Genomic DNA, 20,236 nt, shown 5'->3' on the forward strand with positions numbered 1-20,236 from the left:
TTACAATTAACGCTGTGATCAGGATGACCTTTCTAAAACCTAATTTGCTCATGTTTCTACAACTATGTAAAAACTTCAGTGGCCCCTGCTACCTACAGATAAGTTCTGAACTCTATAAATTATGTACAAGACCTTCCAAGTTTCTTGATTCCCTTCCATGGCCCCATAGCTGGAGAAGTTCTTCAATCATTCATTTGGGGACCACTTTCCCTCATAACGATCTACAGTGACTTCATTGTGCATTGCTGCAGGGATCTGTTTACAGGTCAACCTCACATCTTAGATGTGGAATTCCCCAAGGCAGGGGGCTACAGCTTCCTCGTCTGTGAGTCCCCAAGACTGGCACACCTCTAGGAAAATGCCCATTTAGTCACTAAGTATTTATTGAATAAATAAATGAAGAAAATATAAAATATAAAACAGTTTCAAAAACATTACCTAATTTGGACTTCATAATAGCTCTTGACACAAGTAATCTTGATCTTGAGAATGTATAGGCAGAAACAGAATCTATTGCTGTGATCTCTCCATTCATCAAAGCCCCAAAACAAATAATGAGGAAAAATGTTCAATTTGTTCCAATTGTGGTCATTGACTTTTAAAATCTTTTTTATTTTTTGGGGGACACCTGGGTGGCTCAGTCAGTTGAGTGTCAAACTTCAGCTCAGGTCATGATCTCATGGTTGGTGGGTTCAAGCCCTACGTCAGGCTCTGAGCTGTCTGAAGCCTGCTTTAGTTTCTGTGTCTCCCTCTCTCTCTCTGCTCCTCCCTCACTTGTGCTCACTCGCTTGTTCTCTCTCTCTCTCTCTCTCTCTCTCTCTCAAAAATAAACACTAAACAAATTAAAACCTTTTTTCTTATTAAGGTATAATTTACACAGAATAAAATTCACTGCTTTTTTTGTGTATACAATTTCAAGTTCTGATAAAGGCATACAGTCATGTAATAACCACTTCTCTCAAGACATGTTTCATCGGTCCCCAAATTCATGACATTTGTAGTCAACTACTGCCCTGATTCCCTCGCCACTGGTGCCCCCTGATCTCTCTCCAGTCCTTAGAGTGTGACCTTTTTCAGAACATCATATATGTAATCATATATTATGGAGCATTCTGAGACTGGCTTCTATGACTTAGCATAATGCATCTGAGATTCATCAATGTTACTTTGGGTATCAATAGTTTGCTACTTTTTATTGCTGATTAATATTCCATCAGAGGAATATCCATTCACCAGATAACAGGTAGTTGGTTGTTGTTTCTTTTTTCCAGTTGGGGGTAATTATAAATAAAACTGCTATAATCATTTGCTTAGAGATTTTTGTGTGAGAAGACATTTTCATTTCATCTGAATAAATACCCAACATCGGGATTGCTGGGTCGCATTATAAGCATATGGTTAACTATATAACAGACCATCCAACTGTTTTCAAATTGGCTATACAATAAGTGTAAGTATCTTACTAGTGAGGTATTTAAATTCCAATTGTTCCACATCTTTGTCAGAACTTGGTATTGTTTCCTCTTTATTTTCCTTCTTCCTTCCTTCCTTCTTTCCTTCCTTCCTTTTCTCTCTTCCCTCTCTCTCCCTCTCTCTTTCTCTTTTTTGTTCTTTGCCAACCTAAGAGGTGTTAGTGTTAACCTCATGTTTTAAATTTGCATTTCCCTAATGACTAGTGATGTTAGTGTATTTGTCTGTTTTTATTTGTCATCAGTATATATTCTTTAGTAAAGTGTCTCTTCAAATTTTTAAAAAAATTGAGATGCATATTTTCTTAATATTGAGTTCGGGAAGTTCTTCATATATTCTGGATACAAGTCCTTTACCAGATGTGTGAATAGCAAAAATTTTCTTCAGTTTGTGGTTTGCCTTTGTTTCATTTTCATAGTGGATTTTGAGGAGCAGAAGGTGTTTATTTTTTAAAGTTTATTTATTTATTTTAAGAGAGAGCAAGGGAGGGATAGAGAGAGAGGGAGAGAAAGAATCCCAAGCGGGCTCTGCACCAGCAGTGCAGAGCAGGGCTTGAACCCATGAACTGTGAGATCACAACCCGAGCTGAATTTAAGAGTCAAACACTTAAGCCACTCAGGCACCCCTTCTTTTTTTTTTTATATTTTATTGTCAAATTGTTTTCCATACAACACCCAGTGCTCTTCCCCTCAAGCTCAGGCACCCCTTCTATATTTTTGTAAGAGTGTTATGGTTTTAACTTTTATATTTAAGTCTATAATCCATTTTGAGTTCATTTTTGCATATAGTACAAAGGAAGCATTGAAGTTATTTTTTGTTGTTTGTTTGGGATTTTAATACGGATACCCAACTGTTCAGCACCATTTGCTTAAAGTCTTTTCTTTCTTCACAAATTCCTTCACAACACTGTTGAAAATCAATTGATCATGTATATGTGGGTGTATTCCTGGACTCTCTTATTCCATTCAATTCACATATATGTCCTTTCACCGATAGCAAGCTGACTTGAAGATGGTTTTGTGGTGCTCTGATCACAGCACTAGACAGCTCAGATTGGTGGCAGTGTCTCAGCCACATGTACGCACAACCCTGGGAAGAAGGGCACACCACACCACACAAGGTTACTGGGTTACACTCAGTAACAGAGTAAACCAACAGGGCTGTGGGAGGCAGGCTTTGTAATGTGAAGAGGATAGGGTACTCCATGGTTACCAGGGGGATTGGCTTGTGTGAAAGCTTGCGTGAGGGTAGAGCACATGAAGCCCAGGCTAGCTGGGCTGGTGCAGCTGACAGAGGCTTTCTGGCTAAAAGGTGCATATTCAGTGAGAGCTGGGGAGCTTACGGTTTGGCGGGGAGCCCCAGGAGGCTCACAGATGTCAAGGAGGCATATGAAATTTTAGACCTTACATGATATAAGTAAATCTTGAAATCACACAGTGTAAATATTCAAGTTTTCATTTTTCTTTTTCAAAATTATCTTGGCTATTCTAGTTTGTTTTTCCATACTCATGTATTAGAATCAGCTGGTTGATTTCTACAAAAATACTCTGCTGGGATTCTGGCTGGAATTGTTTTGAATCCATAGATCATTCAGGAGATAAATGCCATTTTAACAACACTGAGTTTTCCAATTTATGAATACAATGTATCTCTCCATTTGTTCAGATTTCCTTGGATTTATTTTAGCAGCACTCAGATCTTGCACACGTTTTATTAGATTTATAGCAAATCTGGTGCTATTTTGATGCTATTAAAAATAGCATCTTAAAAACTGTATTTACAATTGTTGACTACTAGTATATAAAATTGCAACTGCCTTTTGTGTGTTGACCTTGCACCCTGCAACCTTGATTTTTTGGAATTTTCTACACAGACAGGGTCCCTGACAGAGTGCAAGTTTATATAGAAATGAGAATCATTTATACAAAGTACTACCCAGAAGCGATGCTCTTTAGAACACAAAAACAAACAGCAGGAAACAGTGACTTTGCAACCTACATGAATTTTCATCAGGTTCATGAACTGCTCATTGGAGGCAGGTTTTGTTTGGACTTCCAATTCACAATAGAAAGAATGGGAATTTGGTGGACCTGTTGACCCCATCCACACACCTGTGGTATATTCAGAGCATGGGGACAGCAGTGACTGAGGAATGACAGCATGCAGAGCCCAGAGCCAACTAAAAGCCCTGTGACAGAAATAGAGCAACTTGGGATCAAGTGGGTCTGTTTCTTACACCAAACGTCAGACTCCAGGAATGCTGAGCCAGTTGCTCACATTTTCTGGTCAACACCTTGTTCAGCAGGTGTCTAGTGCTAAGGGCAGGGAGTGATGCAAGCTTCCAGCCATCTACAGAAAGAAGTCTCTGGACAGATTTAGTTACTGAACAAATCATAGTGAGGAGAACAAGAGATGCCTTTGTTGTCCTGCACTATATTCATTATTTTTAAGAATGAAAACAATTTATGGCTGTTTTTCCAATCTTCAGAAATGGTCAGATATTCATGACACTAGTTTTTCTCTAAAGCTGGAACATACTGGAACAGGTTGGTGAGTCACGAGAGCTAATCCACAGTTGAATAGGGTCCATCTCTATGGATTATTTGGCAGACAAGGTCTAAGCAACATGAAACAGTCCGGAAAGTTCTGCTTCACCATCCCATCATCCTTTGCACAGGTAGGCTGGCAGACACACACCTTGTTTGGTTTACCTAAATAAACAAACATTAGAGCTGTATTTAGAATTATTAGAGATGTCTTGGATACAGGGATATATATATAGAAACTTGATTATTGTGAAAAATATTTGGCTCTAAGTGCCTGAAGACAGGGATATACAGAAAAGAGGTCATCACCAGGAGCACCAGGACTAGGGACAGCAGACCCTGAGGGACTTTTTTCAGGAAGGCAATGCAATCTCGAGAAACAAGAGTGAAGAAGAAGGGAAGGAAAGTCAGGAAATGGACATTCTAGCAACTGGCCACCACCTACGGGCACTCATAGCTCCATCTTGCAGACTGTCTACCAAGAGGTAGTAACTGCTTCTCAGGACAGTCCTTCTGGGGAGAAAGAGATAAATCTCTCCTCCGCCTGACACACAGTCTTGGAAGGCTAAATGGAAGTTCTTCCCCTCAGGTATCCTCCACCATTTGTGTGCCATGAGCCTCCTCTCCAGTGGCCTCCCTGCAGTCACAACTCAACACCACCAGGAGAAGCTGCCGGCAGGAGGGCAAGGTCCAAGCCTGGGTGTCTGGTGGCAGCCCACTCAGAACTGGTAGCCACAGGGATGGCTGTGACTGACAAGAGTGACAAAAGGCCCCAGAGGCAGGGAGGCAGAGGGGATCTGAAGCCTCATGTAACAAGTGTCTGGTACAAAGGTGAGCAGACAGCTCCCAGTGCTGCTGCCTTTTGCCGTCAATGTCCTCTCCTCAGGACGCCCTGTGGTGAAGGCTTCCTTCACCTCACCCCCTGAGGGGCTCAGGCGTCATGAGGCGGTAAGTTCTTTACAGTCTTCTGGCTCTTGGGACAATCCTTCACACACTGTGACAATTCAATAGAGAAGAAGAGTAGGAAGAGACAAGAGAAGGCACAGGAAGGAAGGACCAGAAAGGATGAGGAGAAAGGAGATGACAAAGGGAAAAAGAAAAAGAGGAAGTGAAGCAGAGCTGAAAGAAACATGAGTGCATGCTATACCCCAAAGTTCTAGAAGAACGTGTCCTTATATTGTATTTCATGGCAGAATTGAAATATGCAAGTTCAAACAGAAAAGACTTTCTTAGAAACCAAGTCCAATTTGCATTCAGACAAGGTCACCTTCATCTCCACTGACAACAGGGCCTTGGGGTGGGAGAAGTGAGGTTGGGCTCTAGCAAGAGGGGAGGGAACAGAAAAATGTCCCCTGAGAGGCCTGGAGGGCTGTGAGATGCGCAACAGAAATTATTTAATTCTGTCTCATGTTTCCTCTCAGTTACCTGTGTTTTGGTTTTTTTTAACTTACTTATTTAAATTCAAATTAGTTAACATACAGTGTAGGTTGGTTTCAGGAGTAGAATCCAATGATTCATCATTTACATATAACACCCAACTCTCATCCAAACAAGTGCCCTCCTCAGTGCCCTTCATTTAGCCGTTTGCAACAATGTGGTGGAACTAGAGTGTATTAGGCAAAGAAAAATAAGTCAGAGAAAGACAAAAAATCGTATGATTTCACTCATATGTGGAATTTAAGAAACAAAACAGATGAACATAGTGGTAAGGGAAAGAAAATAAGATAAAAACAGAGAGAGGCAAACCATAGGAGACTCTTAGTTACCTGTTATCTGGGATCCTGAGGTGGGAAGTTTGTGGCCACACTATTACTAGAACAGAAATGCTTGTGTTTTCATGTTTTTCTTCCAGCTACTTAACATTTCAGCTCTATAAACAACTCCATAGAGTGTGTGCTTTGGAAGCAAACTCATCCGAAAATAGAAGTGATGCATGAGGAAGGTTGTTGCTGTATTTTTTCATGTTTCACTTTGTGCATTTCCATGACCTCCCTATCTAAAACTTCAAGCATGGTTGGCGTCACTATTTCATCTCTACCTTCCTGGATTAATTTTCTTCTTAGCAAGTCTTGCCATCAGAATGTTATGAATCTTGCTTATTTACATGTCTTCCACATTACAGAGTGTCTGCTCCTCAAGGGCAAGGGTTTCCATTTTTGTTGTTATTTTGAAGCAACTTTATCCCTAGCATCTGGAACAGTGTCTAATACTCCGTGGGGGTAATAATAAATATTTATTGGGTGAATGACTAGCCTCAGGCTGTGCCTGCCATGACTCTGACATTCTTGGGTGGGACAGGTAGTACATCCTTTCTTTGTTTATTTAAATTAGGCATCTGCCATTATTTCCTAGAATTAGATATAAAACATTGAATGACTTGGCCTCCTGGGAAAGAGTTTCCAACTGATGAGTCTTATCATGATTCAGCTTCAGGATTCTTAGCCAGTCCCAATGTTCTTGGAATAACACCTTCGTTTCACCCTAATGGAAACAAAAAGCTTACTTTTCCCAGAAATGCATGCATGTACTTCAGGCAGCCTATCACTTAAAATAAGTATTAAGGCCATAAAAATGTAGACATATTCTAAATTTGGTCACTCTGACTTTAAAACAAAAATAAAAATACCAACTCTATGAGAATTGTATATTATTGAGTATAAAGTTTACTGACAGTTACTGAAGCATAATAAATTTTTACAAAAATTACATCATTACTGAGAATGTTTACTTCTATGACTCACTGTCAAAAAAAATAATAGTTAAGGGGTGCCTGGGTGGCTCAGTCAGTCGGGCATCCAGCTTTGGCTCAGGTCATGATCTCGTGGTCTGTGGGTTTGAGTCCCGCATCAGACTCTGTGCTGACAGCTCAGAGCCTGGAGCCTGCTTCAGATTCTGTGTCTCCCTCTCTCTCTGCCTCTGCCCCTGCTCATGCTCTGTCTCTCTCTGTCTCTCAAAAATAAATAAAAATTTAATAAAAAAGGAAAAATAATAGCTTTAAGTAAAATAAATGCCAGATACTGTTGATGATAACATCTATCTGTAACTGTAGCACAAAGACACTGAATATACTTGTCAACAAAAAATATGTTAATTATTCAGTCTTATTAAGGAGATGCCTCTTATTGCTTTTCACCAGCCTATTAATTCAAAATTTAAAACATGAACTAGTGACTCAATGAGCAGATTTAAATGGAAAATGTATTTTGTTTTATCTTGTTTGGAAAATCTTCATGGTAAAATAGTATGTTCACCTGTATCCAGATTAATAGAAGGGGTAAGTGATTTCATAAAGATTTCATCAAAAACTTCACACCTTATTTTTTTAAACAAAATTCACATTTTATTTAGGTTGAAATAAACTATACAAAATTGATTTTCTTCACCAAAATAACAGTAATATTTTCTGTATTATTCCTAGATAAACCACAAAACACTTATTTTTGTAGGTTTTCCAGGTTTTTTTTTTATAAATCAAGATGAGGCAGTAAATATAGTCATAGAAAAAGAGGGAAACAGACAAATCAGTTGTCAGTATCCATGGCCTCTGATCCTGTCTTGACCATGAAACAGAGGTGTTCAACAAATACCTGCTAAAAATCTTATGGAGATGTAGGCTCAACAAAGGAATGTAAACAGCAACCACCCAATGTGCACCGACAATGGCAGGCTCACCCATTCAAACCGTAACTGTAACTTGTTCCTTTAAGTTCATTTGATAAAGACAAAATCTACACTGAAATCCTTGCTTGGCAAGTTCACGTTTTCTGTTTTCTCTCTCTCCAGCTGACTGATAACTCCCTTAACTGTCTGTTACAGATTTTTAACATATTTAACACTCCAGGTCACTCATGAGCTTCACTGTAACATTTTATAAAATGTATTCCTTTCCACCACACCTCTTGAAAATCTATTTCTCCTAAGAACTGATACCTCAATACCCGACAATTGGATCCAGTGATAATAAGTGTTATTTCTAAAATGACCTAACTAAAACAATTCCAAAGTGCCATTGGCAGGGCTTCCACAGAAATGTAATGCGGCACTTTCAATGCTATCTTCTGGAAGAACAGTTACGTCTCCAAAGCGTAAGAGTTCAAACAGGGGCCATTTAAATAGGCAGATTATCAATGGCTAATGTACTCAATGAAGAGGTCGACAGGTCAAGATACGCAGTGATTAAGTGGCCTACATACACCTGACAGCTTTTCTGTAAGATGTTTTCAAATTTCTTACAGATTTTTCCAAATATCAAACATAAGAGAAATCCCACTTTAAAAGTCTCCTAGGTATTTTCAATGATTTCTCAGTTATCTGTAGGATTCTTTGACTTAGTTTTATAGAGTTTGATATAGGTGTCCACCATTAAATCCAAATCGTGTTTTATATCAAAATTTATGTTAAGCAAAGCCAAATTACTTGACCTTTGGTCTGTCAAAGTGTTCCTCAGGTATGCTTTGAGAGCTTCCGCCCATGTTCATAGTGTCATTCGCAACCTTCATCACAGGACGAATGCACAGGACTTTCAGCAGTGCATAAACATTAGGAAACAACTTGATGTCTGGCAGATGCAGGGCTTCATAAATGGTGGATGGAAGCCCTGTATCTTTCCCTCTGTTTCCACTTGATTCTCCAACAATGCAGCTTGGCTGACAGCATGTCAGGATTGGGTAAGTCACTCCTGTACATGTCAGCATGGTGCTCCTCTGATGTATTAAATTTGCGCTGTCCCATGACAGAGGGTACCAGAGATGAGCATTTAAGAGCTTTGAGGTGCTGTTCTGAGAATATATCTTTCCGCTCCTGAATACTGTGTTCCACTGTTGGGACACTTGGGGTTTCTTTATAGTAACTCTCGGAGGTTAGCTGAGACTCCAGGTCACCTTGCTGGGCTCTGCGGAGCTTCCCAGGGAGTTTCATCTGAATATCAAGTTTCGTTGCCAAATTTGTTGCTTCTTCAAACCAAAACTCATGATAAACTTCAATATTGTCCATCACTTCATTTAGTGAATGCAGCACTGCAGTCAAGCTACTAGCTGCAAAGAAGACATCGGAGGTTTGCCCCTGGAGATTTTTCCCAAAGGCTCTTGTAAAAGACAGGACATTTTTAAGAACAACAATGGTAACGATGAAATCAAAATCTGTTACTGCACTACAGAGTACAAACGCTCTGCCGGCTATATAGTTATTCCATCTAATGTTTGTGTCACTACTTATACCATCTAAACATAAAACAAGTGCTTGCAGGAGGTCCACTAAAATTTCAAAAGCATCATGCCTGCCTGTCCACTGAGAATGGCAAATTTCCTTGAGTTCTTTACCCTTTTCCTCACTGTTCTGAAAGAGGACAGAAATGACATTGTCAAGCTCTAAAAGCAGTCGTGGAGATGGATGGAAGAAAGAACAGACTTCCTCAATGGTTCCTAATGCAACAGATACTCCCACAACAGGCACGGATTTTGCCAACCACATATTTAAAGCACAGGAAGAGCAAAGTGTGTAGACAGGCTGGGGATATTTCTCTAAAAGCCTAGAAGCAACAACTTCATTCTGGAAGAAAACCCACTGGACACAATGTAAGCCTGGCCACGACAGTACTCCATGTTCAGTCCCCACTTCTCAGTTATCGTGGTGTGAAACTTCACAGCCAAAATTTCTGCATCGGCTTCGTATGGCAGGAAGCCCACAAATTCCTCTCTCAGGTTATGAGACTCGTCGACAAACCTCACCAACACGGGCAAGTGCTCTTCCCCCGCTATGTCCCCGACGTCATCAGTGATGATGGAGAAGTGGGAGTCTCTCACTTCCCTGAGGGTTTCCTCCCGAATGCAGCTCTCGCAGATCTCTAGCATCTGCTTCTGCTGTGTTTTCGAGCAGAACAACGTGTTAACTGCTGTTGTCTCAAAGCGCTTTCTCAGAACCTCTTCGCCAGAACTGATCCGGCACTCCAGCAGTGCTTGGAAGTTATCAGGAGTAAAGAGTCCCTCTGGGAGCCCATCAGTTTCGTGCCCATCCAGAGGGATGTTTTGTTTTCCCATAAGAATCAAAATTTCAAATAAAGATTTTAAGTATTCTTTGTTTTCTTTCTCTTCTAGGGTCAAAGGTAAAATGTCTTCATCCTGTTCTTCACCCCCTTCTTCTGCGCTGGCGTTCTGAGCATTGCTGTTGTTGATTTCCTTATGTTTTTGTTCCTGTTCAGAAGTTTCATCAATTTTTTTCCGTTTCAGTGTCCTGATTTCATCTTCACTCAATTGTTTTATTCGTTTTCTGTGTCTACTATGTGGATTGTTCAAATGACTGGTAAGATCAAATATTGTTGGTATTGCATTATCTCGAAGAATTGTCCTATAAGGACTAGTTCTGCAGATCATGGAGGTCTCAAAGTGTTTGGCACATAATCGATAATGTTTATTGAGTTGATCAGGTGTTTTATCTTCTAAGTCTGCTCTCCTACAATTCTCCACCTGCTTCTGGCATCTGGCCGGATCCCGCGGGAAGCTGAAGAAGGCCAGGTCCGACTGCGTGCTCTTCCTCGTGAGGTTGGGGGCAGCGCAGAAGTTCAGCATCTTCGCCCACCTGCCAGCTGGCCCAGCCCTCCCCTCCCGGCCTCCTCAGGGCAGCCCGCCCGACTGTCAGGGCCAGGGAGGGGAGCCAGGCCTGCTGGCTCCGCGAGGCGGCGCGGAGGGGGGGGGGGGCCAAGAAGCCCACACCTTATTTTTATTTTAAGCTTATTATTATCTAAAGTCAGAATTTTAAAGTCTCAAGTTTGGGATCACTTAATTTTTTGGATTGAGGGAAATGTCACATGGCCAAGTTCAGTACCAATATGTCAGAACATCATATAATCTACTGCAGACATGGTTGACATAAGGTAACATATTCACCCAAATATAATGAGTTAATTCTGAAAATATATTAAGGCAACTCTGCATTGCACTTTGTTAAACAACACCTGTGCATACCAACACCTTCTACAAGATTTCTGATCAGTTCATGTTTCCACCGCCACCATTTCATTTCATGAAATTACAAAGTCTGCTGAGGAACAGTGACCTGTCCAAGGGCAGAGAGCCAGAAGATTTTTAGATTTCATTAAGAGCCTCTGGTTTAAATTATAACTCTAATAAAACAGGTGTCAACAATTCTTTTTAAGTGAAATATTATTTGACATACATTTGACATTGTATCTAGGTACAACTTAGAGATAAAGAAATGTCTCTGTGTCACACGTGCTGAAACTACTGAAGCTGCCGTATTTCTAGTTTCAGAGAATCTTGAGTTTATTTCATATATGTACAAGAACATTTTAATATTTGTAAAGGTCAAAAAATTATCAAATTGAAGTAAATCAAGCTTTTTATCAGATTTGAAATAATTGAGATTACAAAGGCTCTGAATGTGACCTTACAGAAATTCAGTTCTGCTGTTCACTGTTTTTTGAAATTAGGAAATCTTTAAAATGCCAAACCAATATTAGTCTGTACTCCAAATATTAACATCGGTTTTATTCAACCTAATGCTGCAGAATTCACTTAAAATGTTTTAAATGTTCTAGAAGGTTTAGGTACATGATAGCAAAAACTATAACTTCTTACACGCCCAATTTCAAAGCTCTTTTGCAAGAAACACTGAAGCCAGACTCTACAGTAGAAGTAAGAATTCTCTAGCGTAAAATGTTGTCTTTATACTATTGCTTACCTTCATTCAAACTCTACAAAGTAATTAAAAACATGAAGTGTAGCATTTCCAGCCCTAAAAAACCTTTTATAGGCCCAGTATATTTAAACGCCTTCATTAACATCAAGAAGCAATCGTGTAGTAGTAATTATATGGCTGTGGCTGCAAAAGAATGACTTTTCTAACTTTATGGTAAACAATTATTTTTATTTGGTTTTCATAAATCAACTCTGTGTGCATTTTTTCCTCCCTGTGTTGACAACTCAGACCAGAAAAAGTGCTCCAACCATAATTTTAAATTTATATTAGCAATTTTCTCAAAAATATTATTAGATCAGCATTGGACTAGGTGGCCTACTGTGATCTTTGCAATGAGCTCTTAGTGACCTTGGGAAAGTCACATAAGTACTGTGCCTCTCTTTGGTAATCCTGGAAGTGAAAAGATTGGGCAGGATAAACTATACATTCCATTGGGTAGAAGGGCCCATTATTCTGTAGATATAGACATTAAAAAAATGAGTTGGCACATACAAAATACAATTCCCAGGAGAGTAAATTCCACTTAGAAGGGGATTCCAGGGACACTCTTCAGGCACTTTTGCACTCTTTACTTACACTGCTGGGGATCCAACTCCACAAATGGAATTTGAGTTCAGTAGAGATTTTTTTTATGAGTGACACAAGGCCACACTTACCCAACCTTAGAGATAAAAACTGATATGGCTAGATGGCTCTTATGTCTGAGAGGAAATAAACTGAAACAAATAACAAAGAAACAGAAACAAGGACTTTCCCTAAAGGTCCATTAATGAAAACACCTCAGAACCCAAAACCAGCACTGGTTTTCCCAGAAGTATTTAATAGAAATTCAGGTGAGCTCCCTCACTGTTTAGACTGCACAAAAAGCCATCCAGATGTACACCCTAATTCTCACAATATCCACATATTTTTTTCCAAGAACCTATGACCAAAGACTATAATCAACTACCTTAGCAAGACAACAAACTCTAGACTGTGGGCTTATACTGATCCCCCAAATTGCAACTGAATTAGAATTCTTTCCACATGCTCTGTTCAATGACAGAATCTTAAGAGGAATGAGAAAGAATGCCATCCCAGGCGTGTGTGTGTGTGTGTGTGTGTGTGTGTGGGAGAGAGAGAGGGAGAGAGAGAGAGAGAGAGAGAGAGAGAGAGAGAGAGAGAGAGAGAGAGATTTTATCTCATTTATCTGTGGATTTTATCTCATTTCTTCCACAAAGATTTAAGCCCTTATCTTCTCAGAGAGGGAGTCACCCACCTGGCCCTGCCCAGGGCTGGTGGATCACAATGGGAGGGCTGCTTCTGCTGAGGAACCTACATCCATGTGTAGATGCAGTAGGTCAAATATGCACCCACTGCTCTTTGTCCATCTATGGATTGGCATCTCCCCCTTGCTAGCCCAGTTCCTCCTTGGGACTCACTGCCCTCTTGCTGGTCCCCATAGCCTCCTCCTGACAACTGGCATTCTCTCACAGTGCATTCTCAACTTTTTCATTGAGTAAGTGGAGAAATGTAAACTGGGGGTCCAGGAGCTTCACACAGGATTCATTCACTCCTTGCTCCTCTCCTTGGGATTCACAGTTGATCTTCATGCAGTCTCTGCAGTCATGATGGCAGAAGAACCAGACTTCTGTGCTTCACACAGCTGTGCCACATCACCCCTTCTCTTCCTACCTTTCCTACTAGTTTTCCTTTCTCCACTGACACACTTCCAACACTCACCCTGAGATGAGGTATCACTGCAATTTTTGGACTCATAATTCCATCCCAAGGATGTGTCGGTGATTGAAACTCTTTAAATGGAAGGGTCGTTTCTAGTGACCACATTCTATGAGTACACATTAGCTACCTAAGGGGTTACTTCGCCCTCTAAGCTCTAAGCTGATAGCTGTTTGTTGTAACAAATATGAAAGCTCCATTATATCAGGAAATGCACACACCTCTATCATCTTGTGGACTCTAAAATTTTACACTCAGCTTTGGGGCTATAAACACACTCATGAACATTCCTCTAATCAAAATTAAGTAGAAATGGCTTCAGAAAGAATCAGTTTACTGAGACATTGGATAGCTCTTAAAATAGTAGCATTTACTCTATAAACTGAAAGCAACTTCTGTACTTTGCCTAGGTAACCGAAGAATTGTACCAGAGACATGTCAAATTTAAAGTCGAGATTTTGACCAGATGCATAACATCTGGAAAAACTCAAAGATTGTTTTCCACATTAACTGATTATACTAGATAACACTAAAAAAAAAAGTTTAATTTCTTTTTCACCTTTAACTTCTGCTTCCCTCCGATAGATGTACTTACTCACATTGATGTAATTCATGGAAGAATGACAGATGTAAACATCTATACATTAAAGGTGAGCTGAGTCTGAAAATATATGGTATAAAATTATCTTTCCCAGAAGCTATTTCTCAATTTTATGGTTTGGTATTGAAACACACATAGTTTATGTCTGACTCGGACATGAAGGTGACTGAGCATATCAGTAGTTGCTAATTCAAGGTATGGTCATCTGCATTTAAGGGAATCTACATTTTCTACTAGAATTTCGGTTTTTCAGGCTTATTCAGAATCTTCTCCAAATAGAATTTCAAGTTTCACAATAAAAAGGAACATGGAATGGGGAATGGAAAGCAGGAGAAAGAGAAGCAGCAGGAGAAGCAGATGTACCAACGAAATGGACTCTCACAGAATCCTGAAGAAGCCACCTTTCCACCAGTCCTCAGAGAAGAGCACGCTGTACATGAGCAAAGCTCACCTATTGGTATCAAAGAAATGACTATTTAATCAATGGTGATGGGAAACTTACTAGCCATTTAGGGGGTCAAATCCATTCTCCACAGTTTCTCCAAATGAATTAAAGAATCACATCTATTTTAACATGTAAAAAATCTTTTTTAAGCAGAATACAATAAATATCAGTTCTGTCAACTTACAGCATTGAAGTGGTAAGAAAAGCTAAGAGTAATGGATTACAATTATTAAAATGAAAAATCTCAATGTAATGAAAGTTAACCAAAATTAGGATTTTTAAAACAATGTTTATTTACTTATTTTGAGAGAGAGAGACAGAGAGACAGAGACAGAGACAGAGACAGCTCAAGAGGGGTGGAGAGAAAGGGAGACAGAAGATCCTAAGCAGGCTCTGTGTTTTCAGCATAAGTCCCCAATGCAGGGCTCACAGGGCTCAATCTCATGAACCACAAGATCATGATCTGAGCCAAAACCAAGAGTCAGATGCTCAACTGACTGAGCCTCTTAGGCACCCTAACAAAAATCAATTATATTTTATTTAAACAATTTTTTAGGTTTATTTATTTTCAGAGAGAGAGACAGCATAAGCAGGGGAAAGTCAGAGAGAGAGGGAGAAAGAGAGAAAATCCCAAGCAGGCTCTGCACTGCCAGCACAGAGCCCAATGTGGGGCCTGAACTCATGAGCCATGAGATCATAACCTGAGCCAAAAAGTTGGACACTTAACCAACTGAGCTGCCCAAACTTGTAAGATACATTTATAGAGAATAATACAGACAATGTATATGAGCAGTACTACTCCATATAAATAAATATTAATAGTAAAAATGGAAGAGTATTTGTTTTTACCAATAATTATTTTTAGAAAAAGCATTGGGTTGGGGCTAAGGATAAGGAAATAAACAACAGATTTGCTCACCAACATTACTGAACGGCAAAAATCAAAACCACCCAAGGAAAACTTTGGGATACTCTTATGTATTAATGTGAAGAAAGATTACACCAGAGATGAAATATTTATAAAGACTATATAGAAATGTGGAAACAACACATAGGGAAAAAAAAGAGTTTTGATTTCCATCAAGGTGACCCAGGTTTGATGTCCATTACAGGGACACAGATTGAAGGGATTATACTCAGTTTTCGGGTTTTTGTTTCAGCATCACGTCCTCGAGGGGGTCTCCCACCCAGGCCAAAGGAGGTAAGTACTATGTATATTTCTATTGTTCTTTGTATGGCTTATGCCATATACTGGTGCTTACGCCACACTATTACTGTCATTCATTTATTTGTCTGCTACTGCCTTCCACCGGCAGACTGTAAGGTCTGCGAAGGCAGGGCCTGTGGGATCTACTGGCCGCTGTATCAGAAGCACCTAACAGAAGGAATGCACACAGCAGGGATTTCACAAACACTTACCAAATAAATTAATACCCGGCAGGCTCATGGGATTATAAATAACCTAAATTATTTAAAACTAATTTTCTTTGTGCTTGTTGTGGCTTCAACTTTATGGAAAATATTTTCAAAATTGACAAGGCCAGATATCATAATTATAGTTTCAATGTCACATTCTTTCAAATTTTTCCATTAGGAAATTCTGATACTGCAAAAATATGCACGTGCTCTATCCTGATTTGATTCATATGGTTTATATATCATGACTGTCTTGGGTTTTGTCACCTGTTGGCAGTGGGGGAGATGCAGTCGCCACACGGGGACTTTTGGAAATCAGCTCTCGAATCTTACTCCACTGCGCTGCTTCCTCATGGTGGTTTTGGGCCCTTTGAGAATGACTGCTCCCTTAAAACCTGGAGATTGTTACTAAATAGCCATGCAAAGTAATGACAGAGAGCATTTGAAACCATAATTACCAATGTGATGTGCATATTTGCAAAGCAAATGCTTTTTTTCAGAAAAGAAATGGTAAAGCAATATGCAAAACATTTGTTAATAAGTGTATCATAACATTCATTTTATAGTAATACCTTTGATAGTAATAGTCTATATATACGCATAACCTGCAACAGGGATCTCAATAAATGTTTTGATGTCTCTACAAATAAATGTAGGAGAGAAATTATTTTAACTTCTCTGCAGTTCTTCTGCATCCTTGAAATATATTTTTAACATGTGAAACAAGAAGGATTTTCTAAATCCAAACTTCTGTTTATAGGAAGAAACAGTATTCATTTATGAATCCACATACCTCAGCTCTAAGATATATAATACACACACATATATATATGTATATAAATTAGTAAGTCTGAAGAGTAACTGAACTTGTGTCCACACAATTAATATCTTCTGGAATTTCATGATTATAGCTGGCCCAATTTTGCTGCTTCCTCTATGCCCTTGAAATATCCTTCCATTATACCATGAGTTTCAAAACATACACTGAAAGCTTTATGTTGTCTATCACTTTGAGGTTAAGTTTACTTCCATACCACACAGACCTGCCTTAGTGCTTCTATGGTAAATTATTTACACTAGAAATGCTGCATCATGAAACTGAGGTTAGGGAAATTGTTATTTAAGCAAACACAATCGATCCCAAATCATTTTAAACTTCCTGCCCTGTGATTTATCTTACAGCAAGGACCAGTGGGGACAGAGCGGGAGCAATGAGCTGGAGGAGAATGGCATGTCTATTATCCTTGGCAGACTTCTCTTCCCCTCCCTAATTATTAATGAGGCCGCCCTGCCACAGCACATCTATTCCTTCTCCTGGTCCCTCCTTGCTAATTCCAGCATCATCTTCTCTACATTCATCCTCGATTTCCCCAAATCCAAATGGAAATCCAGGGGCACCTGGGTGGCTCAGTCGGTTAAGCCTCCGACTTCGGCTCAGGTCAGATCTCACGTTTGTGGGTTTGAGCCCCGTGTCGGGCTCTGTGCTGACAGCTAGCTCAGAGCCTGGAGCCTGCTTCCGGTTCTGTGTCTCCTTCTCTCTCTGCCCCTCCCCCTCTCATGCTTTGTCTTTCTGTATCAAAAATAAATAAAACATTAAAAAAATTTCAAATAGAAATCCAGATTTCCTTTTGCAAAGGAAATCAATACTGCGTTCCTTTGTCTAGTATGTAATTTTTAAAGAAGAGACAAAGGCCCTCGCATGAATGGATCATTCTCCTATTTCCGCCTGAACTGAAAAGAGGGGAATGGCAACAGCTGCCAGAGTGCCCGTGGGGGACAGGGAGAGAGGAGAGCGAGTTCCTGGCAGAGAGGGGACATCACACAGGACAAGCTGCTCTCCTCAACAGCTTAGCCACGACCCTTGATGGGGATGATTCCACTGAAAACTGGTGACAAAATAAGAGTCGTCCCCTTTCATCTTTGTCACACTTTCATTTCCTTCCTCCCCACCCCCACCTACTGTTAATTCATGTATTTGCTCTTTGAACACTTACCAGGCCATATGCTATACACAGGGCCCTGTGGTCCCTCAGGTCACAAAATAAACAAAATGTGATAGTCCCTACCTTCAATTTGATCATATGCTAATGGAAGAATATATATGCAGTCAGTGATTAGAAGTCAGCATGAGAAGTTCAATGACAGATGCACAAAGCGTTTGGGGAGCAGAAGGGCACGTGACCCAGTCGGCCAAGTCTCCGAGGGCAGGTGCTTAGGACTGAAGGGTGGGTCCAGTGGAGGAAAGGGATGGGTGATATGGGTAAGAAGACCCTCCCAGGGGAATAAGAAGAACAAAGGTGCAGATGGGGAATTGGAAACTTGCAGGACTGACTAGTTGGAGGCAGAACGGATCCCCATGGAGAGGGGAGAAGTAAAGCTGGTAAGGTCATCTTTCTGCCTTGGCTGTAGCTCTCCCTCTCCCTCTCCTTAGAGGGAGCAACTGACCTGCCTGCGCATGCGCGTGCGCACACACACGATGGGCCGCAGAGAGCCAATGCCATCCTTGTGGCCCTGCGTGTCACATTTGTCACTTTTTAACCAATCTCTTCTGTTGCTGCTCAGTTTCTTGAACTGCAAATATGCAAAAGAGCAAGCATCTTGCGGCACTATGTGGGCCTGAGCTATTACACAAAAACTATGCCTGGCCTGTAAGGAGCAATTGTACATTAAAGCTATTGCCAATACTGACTTAGAGCAAAACTTAGAACTTAGAAAAAGATTTTAAAAATGTTATTTAAGAAAAATGAAGAAGAAGTTGGGTGTGAGATATGTCGAGGCAGAACCAAGAGTGAAGAAAATAAGACTTCCTGGCATGCTTGATCTGTGTCAGGAGATACACACATTTTACTTCATTGAAGGATAAGAGGGTGGTTTACGTAAGGAAGAGCTCTACTCAAATAGAATCCAAATCCCAAATCAAGGATGGGGCATATCTGCCAATTAGAAACTGGACTCACAAGAAACAGATCTGTTATTTTAGGTAAGAAAAGGTCTACATGGCAAATATATAATCCATGACAGACCCATACATTTAGCTGATGGGGAAAAGGACAGTTTTGAGAACAAGGAAAGTCACAGTCCTGTGATGTCTATTATTTCTGGACACGGAAACCACAGTTTCCCCACCTGATAAAGCACTGATGCTTTCTTATCCAATCATCCACAGGAGACGCTGACAAGCTGAGCAGACAGCAGAGGGGGAAGGACTCAGGATGGATCTGGAACAAATACTTAGATGTGGTATCATAGCTGCTTTTGAATATTTGGAAGACTGTTGTCTTCAAAAGAAAAGATTAGACTATATTATGTGTCATTCTGGAAACCGCCTCAGGACCCAGGATCTCAGAGGGTCACATTTCAGGGAAGTAGATGTCTGCATACTGTAAGGCGTCCCACACATTCCTACTGATTTACTGACTGATTTACCCCTTCAGGAAAATAAAAAAAACACCTCCAATTTTCTCAGGCTTGATGAATAATGATTAAAATCACTCACACACCAGAAGGCCTCCATTGTTAGGGAGCGACAGAGAATCCACATGAGGGGAGGCAGACAGGGACAGAGGATCAGGAAGGACCAGGAGATACAAATCCCCTGTGGCAAACATGCATCCATGCACCCAACCAGTAGAGTCCACGTTGCTTGCTCTCAGAGGTGAATATATTCTTAAAGGCCAGTATTTACCAAGTAAAACATACTACTAACCATTAATGCTCTACCTAGAATATGTCCAATTAATTATCCTCTCCCTCAGTGGACCCTCCAAAAAGCATGGATCCTACTCCTATCTATTTCTCAAAATCTAATTACCAAAGCTTCATTTCCCTATAAAGTTTCCCCCACACACTTACAAGACTGCATAGCACACTAGAAATAATATGGTCTGCAGAGTCCAAAAGACCTCAGTTTGAATTCTGGCTCAGTTACTAATTGAGTGACCTAACGCTAGACAGTCTCCATCTCTGGTCCTCGCATCCCTTGCAGTAACATGGTAGTAAGAGCCACTATGTTTTAAGAGACATAGGAGGACTTAAGTGAGATAATATAAGTAAAGTGTTCATTTAGTTTGCCAAAAAAATAGCATTTCTTTCCTAATATTTTCATCCTTTGTCTTGTCTAAAATTCTGTAACATAGAAAAGGTAATGAACAGTGAACATTTAGTATTTATTCCTCTATGCTGGAGGGTATGGGGTGGGTGACATGCTTCAGGGCAGGGAAGGAAGGAGGAGAGGGCTCTGATGTACTCACAGGTCCAGGCCGGACCCAGTAGTGCAGCCATGGGGCAGGTGGTATGGCAGTTCTCAGTGGAGGGGTAGCTCTTAAA

General features: G+C 40.3%; 1 protein-coding gene and 1 long non-coding RNA gene across 2 annotated transcripts in view; both read right to left on the minus strand.

Annotated features, from left to right (window-relative positions):
* PIEZO2 (piezo type mechanosensitive ion channel component 2) overlaps positions 1-20,236 on the minus strand; it is a 444,879-nt gene that overhangs the window by 260,792 nt on the left and 163,851 nt on the right. The window lies entirely within an intron of this gene.
* LOC115278109 lies at positions 3,850-5,971 on the minus strand. Its single transcript, XR_003902699.1, has 2 exons — positions 5,783-5,971; positions 3,850-4,181 (listed from the first exon to the last, which is right to left on the minus strand). It is a non-coding gene; the product is annotated as an uncharacterized LOC115278109 (long non-coding RNA).

Source organism: Suricata suricatta, chromosome 14 (genome assembly GCF_006229205.1).
Source record: "Suricata suricatta isolate VVHF042 chromosome 14, meerkat_22Aug2017_6uvM2_HiC, whole genome shotgun sequence".
Taxonomy (NCBI): Eukaryota; Metazoa; Chordata; class Mammalia; order Carnivora; family Herpestidae; genus Suricata; species Suricata suricatta.